Genomic DNA, 6,000 nt, shown 5'->3' with positions numbered 1-6,000 from the left:
GTGATGAAACTTTCGAAGCTTCAGCGGCTAGCATGCGTCTGCATGACGGGCACTATGCGAACCTGCCAAACGGCGGCGCTGGAGGTCCTGCTGGAACTCACACCACTCCACATAGTGATCGGTCAAGTAGCCAAGCATTCACTCCTGCAAATAACGGCAGAGGGATGCGGCAAAGGGAAAATAATCACGTCCCAGAGGATGGAGATGATAAGTGGCAACAATCCAATTGCCCTCCTTCCGAAGGACGGGATTACAAAAACAATAAATTTCTCGAGGAAGTTCAAGGTTACCCTCGGCAGCAAGAGCGAGTGGAATGATTCCACTCTTGAGCTGGTGCTGAGGGATAGTACACCGAAGTGGTACACTGACGGCTCGAAGACGTCGGAAGGTATTGGTGCAGGGATCGCAGGTCCACGCACAAGGCTATCCATACCGATGGGCAGATTCCCCAGTATCTTCCAGGCCGAAGTCTTGGCCATAAGTCGGTGTTTAGAGATAAACCTCCATCGCGGCTATCAAAATGAGCGACTAACCATACTCAGCGATAGCCAAGCGGCACTAACAGCGATCTCCGCTTACGAGATCAAATCGCTGCTAGTGCAGGAGTGTAGAGAACGGCTAAACAGCCTAGCTGAATTGAACCAGGTACACCTAATTTGGGTACCTGGTCATAGAGGCATAGCCGGCAATGAACTGGCTGACGAGCTCGCCCGCTCCGCAGCCTCCACAAATATGGTAGGGCCCGAACCGTTCACTGGGGTGGGCCCCCACACTATAAAGGAGCTGCTCCGTAAGGAAGAGAGAGTGGGTAGAGAAGGTCATTGGCAACGGGCGCATGGTATGCGGCATGCCAAGTTGCTAATAGGGGGGTACAACCTTAATAGGTTTAGATCGATAATCAACCTCCCAAGGATTAAACTCAGGCTCTTGGTCGCATTCTATACCGGCCACTGCAAGTTGAAAAGGCACCTATTCAACCTAGGACTTGCCTCTCGCGCTAACTGCCGGTTCTGCGACAGGGAACCTGAAACCCCGGAGCACCTGCTAATCGACTGCATCGCAGTCTGCAGACGAAGGTCTAAGGCCCTTGGAACCATATTTCCGGATAGGGATCACATCGACTCACTTGCTTCCAGCAAAATACTAGAATTTATCGATTTGCTGGGGCTTGGTGAGTTCCTGTGAGTTAGGGGAGGGCACAATAAACCCAAGGTCGCAGTGCATACCTCAATTAAATTCTATTCTATTCTATTCTATCAGCTACGACGCTATAATAAAACTCGAAATGCCAGACGAATCGGTCCGTATCGTATGGTACGTACGGCAACACACACCCTCCAGCTCGCTACGGAAAAAAACAGAGCCAGCCACTGCTGCTAACAAATAAGCACATACCCCTGAAAATATATACAAACGACTACGAATATTCTCAGGAAAGCAGTAAACTACGTAGGCGTACGATTGAACCCCAGACTAACCTTCTAACGCAATCGGAACATTCCCACGCTTTAAAGGAAAACATATAAAGTGCTATAACTAATCCGTAAATTAACATACAGAACTAAAATTTGGCCCAACGAATCACATTAATGAAATCCGAAAACTTCTAAAAAGTAGGCGGTGAACCGTCTCTTAATAAGTTTAATGTTTATATCTCTCAAACCATTTAAGCTAAGTATATAACCTAAAGTTGCTCAAGGTAAATGTTCTTAACCTGAATGGAAGGGCACAAAAGGTATTTATAGGAGCCAGTGTCAAAATTACACGTGGCAACGCCAACTTTAGGGTGAAAACGCATATCTCGAGACCTACTCGGACAAATTCGATATACTATACAAATTCTTTCTAATATTCCTTTGTTACAGTGCGAACAATATTAAATTCCATCCGATTCATTCACTTTCCAGTATACAAATCAAGAAACAAATCTTTTTCTGATAATAGTATATCTGTGTGGAATCGGGAATCGAGTTATCTCAATGAAAATGAGAGAGCGTGTTTTGCTAATAACAGTATATCTTTGTGACTAAAATGAATAAAATAATGAATGAATAATGAAACCCGGAGAGCATTTTATTAGTATCAGAAGGAGACTATTTTGAATCAAATAAATTGCATTTGCCGAAAAAACCATTTGTTCTGTTTTTTTTTTAAGTCCTGTTTACTTGGGACCTATTATTATGTACATATTTATTTATAAAGTTGCTTGAAAATATGTCCTCAAGTATGTATATCTGAGCAGTATACCATTTCTCTAAACCCAACATGGTACGTATGTATGTACATATGATGTACATCTTTTCATCTGACTTAAAACCGTTCAGGTTGGTAAAAATGTTTGATATATCAATGAAATTAAATGGACAAGCCTTCTTAAACCGTGGTTTAAACCTCATATCCGTAATATAATAAATTCTGATCCAATGGTTGGCGTTTTCTACAAATCAATGAATTAAAACTAGCATTTTCGGCCGAGTATATACATATGTATGTATATATCACACATACAAGGTCTGTCGCAAAAGAAACAGAACTTTTTAAATATAACTGTTTCGTTTGGTGCCACCTATTGGTGGGTATATGAAATAAAAAGTTTGATCTCTTTTTGACATTGCGTAAAAATTTTAAGACAATTGGATAACTACAATCGATGTTGTCGATCAAAAAGTGACAGCAGCTTTTGGTCATTGGTCGTAAAATGCATTTTGAACAAAGAGCAGATATTAAATTTTGTTTTAAACTTGGGAAAACGTTTACTGAAACATTTGAAATGATGAAAAAAGTTTATGGTGATCAGTGCCTATCCCGTAGTAATGTGCATGAGTGGTTTAAGCGATTCCAAGAAGGTCGTGAGGACCTCTGTGACGATCAGAAGTCGGGCCGGCCAAAATCAGTGATTACCCAAAACAATATTGAAAAAGTACAGGATGATTAAGAATGAGCCGAAATCTTCTTTGCGTTACATGGAAATGGAGTTAAATATCACCATAGACTCCATTCATCGCATTTTTATAGATGAATTGGGTCTACGGAAGATGTGCTCCAAGTTTGTTCCGCACAAATTGACTGAAGAGCAAAAATTGCTACGAATCGGTCGACGCTAGTCACTGATTTTTTGACAAAAAACTCCATATTAACCTTTAATCACTCACCCTACTTACCTGATCTGGCACCCTGTGATTTTTACCCATTTGGAAAACTTCATTTGCCTATGAAAGGACACTGGTTTCAGGACATTTCAGCTATCCAAAAGGCGACGACCGATATTCTCAAGAGCATTCCGAAAAATTACCTTAAACACTCATTTGAAATGCTGATTGACCCGGCTAAACGCTGTAGCACAAGGATACTATTTTGAATAAAAAAATATAACTTTTGAAAAATATTAATTTTTTGTTGTTTTTTTTTAACAGTCCTGTTTCTTTTGCGACAGACCTTGTACATATCTCACACATTTTTAATATAATTTTAGCTGCTGCGAACTAAAATATGGCAATTAAGCTTTATTTAATGACTCAGAAGCTACTCATTTGTCGGAATCGCTGATATCGAACTAAAGTAGCATATACGAGGTTTGACAATTAAGTAATGAGACTGATTTTATTGCCGCGCTTGTGGTAAATCTGTGACCTTGAGATTCCCTTTCTCTTTTTCCGGCATCCCTCCCCTCTTCATTGATATATGTTCCATCGCTCTAGCTTGTTTAGTTCGCCTGCTGCGTCAAGTTGAGTAGACGTGTATTTGTAGTGCTCGTCACGAAAATGGAAAAACGAAATCAAGAGCAAGGCGTCGCGATAAAATTTTGAGCCTGATTGGGCGAAACAGCTTCGGAAACGTACGCTAAAATTGTAAGAGTGTATGGTGATAGTGCTCTTAGTCCCGGAAACCGAACACCAAAGCTAACAATGGTTGTCTCCGCGCGACCCCCGCTCGAAAAAAGCTCGCAAGAGCAAGTCGAAGGTGAAAACGATGATAATTGCCTTTTTTGATAGCCGTGGAATCGTCCACAAAGAATTCGTTTCACCGGGGAAAACTGTGAATCAATTCTACTGTTGCCAAGTACCCGAAAGATTGCAAAGCGAGTCAACAGGGTGCGCCCAGACATCGCTCGTAACTGGATCCTTCATCACGACAACGCGCTGTGCCACACCGCCCTCAGCGTGTCCCAGTATTTGGCCTCTAAAGGGATCGCCGTGATTCGCCCGACATGTCACTGTGACTTTTTTTGTTTCCTAAAACAAAATCGGTGGTCAAAGGAACCCATTTTGAGTCGATTACGGACATCTCAGTCGAAGCGTTCCAGAAATGTTACGAAGCATGGAAAACGCGCTGGAATCACTGTATAGCTGCCCAAGGGGACTACTTTGAAGGGGATGGCAGAGTTGTAGAATAATTTTCAAATATACGTTTTTATGGAATCAGTCTCATTACTTAATTGTCATGCCTCGTACTATGTACACTGATCGATCAAAAGCAAGTTCTTGTATGGAAAACATTTTTATTTTACTGAAAACATATCTTTACTAAAATTGACATGGATTAAATTGGCCTATATAATTTTATTGCCTTATTTATTCTTGTGTATTTATAGTGTCGGTTTTAGATATAAGATCTGAGGATACAATTAAGAAAATTGTCTCGTTTATTTTTAACCCTTTCGCGCCTACTGGGACAATATATCCCACCTGCATTCGAAATGATATATCTTTTTTTATGAATGCAAAGTTCTATCTGAAATGTCCCAATACAAGACTTGGGTTTTGTTTATGATAAAACATGTATTAAAAATATGGCGTTTGGCAGTACTGGTCAAGTCTGCCACAGCTGTTTGGAAATTTCGCTGATCTGGCAGGACAACAGTTGTCAAAAGTACATATTTACCGTTAACCACGTTGTGTAAAGCAAAATAGTATGCAGATTTTGCCAATTCCTGCTTGAATTTCGCCTGAAACATAAAAAAATATTCATAACGGCGAGTTTTATACAAATTTTCAATTCTTGGGATATATTGTCCCAATATGAGTTTAATATGGGATTTATTTGTCCCAATAAAATACAAACTCGTCGGACTAGCGGAAGACCAGGTAAACGAACACGCACTGAATTATTGAATATAGGCGATCATTTACCACTAAAAGGGCCTTATCGACGTCGTTGCGTACGGTGCACTATACAACCTTATTGGGACAATATGTCCCAGGATAACGAAAGGACATAGCGATTTTTTAATTTTTTTAGTACGCAGAACACGATTTTTTAACATTATTTTCACATTTTGAAAACAAAATGCCACAAAAATATCCTGGGAACCGAAATAAAACTCCGGCGCGAAAAGGTTAAACTTTTATTTCCCTTTTTCATGCTATAATCAGAAAACATGAAACAAAAACACTCTTATTCCCTGCCAGCCAGGCCTAACAACTTTTCCTATAAGTTTCAACACACTCTGTCAACCACGGTTAACCATTTTTCTCAGATATTTCAATACAATCCCTGGCTAACCACTTTTTTCAAATATTTCAATACAACAACACATTTTTCTCTATGCACTAACACCAGTGCACATGTTCGGGCTATTTTTTCAGATTTTATCACTATTTTTATTTAATTAATCTTTTCTTTCAGACATTATTATCATTTTATATAATTAATCTTTCTTTTCGTTTTAGATAAAAAGAATTATATTTAGTTATTTTTTATTTTCAGATATTAATAATTTTTTTATTGCATATATGTACATATTTGTATTTCTGAAAAAATTGTTTAATAATAAAGAAAAATAAAAAAAAATTAAATTTAAAATGAAAGAGAAAATGCAACCCTGCATCAGCTGTCGATTGGGAATATTAGAGCAGGTGAGATATGCTTCTTTATATGACACTGCTGAATGAGCGCAACAGAGATGTATGATCACATGTATACGTACGTGTGAGGGGAAAAGTGGTTAGAATCTTCACACGGCCTATGGCAAACTCACCACACTTTTAAGGGGTTAAAAAA

The sequence above is a fragment of the Bactrocera tryoni genome, chromosome 2, assembly GCF_016617805.1.
Source record: "Bactrocera tryoni isolate S06 chromosome 2, CSIRO_BtryS06_freeze2, whole genome shotgun sequence".
Classification (NCBI taxonomy): domain Eukaryota; kingdom Metazoa; phylum Arthropoda; class Insecta; order Diptera; family Tephritidae; genus Bactrocera; species Bactrocera tryoni.
The sequence above is the reverse complement of the archived record's forward strand: the minus strand, read 5'-3'. Positions refer to the sequence as shown.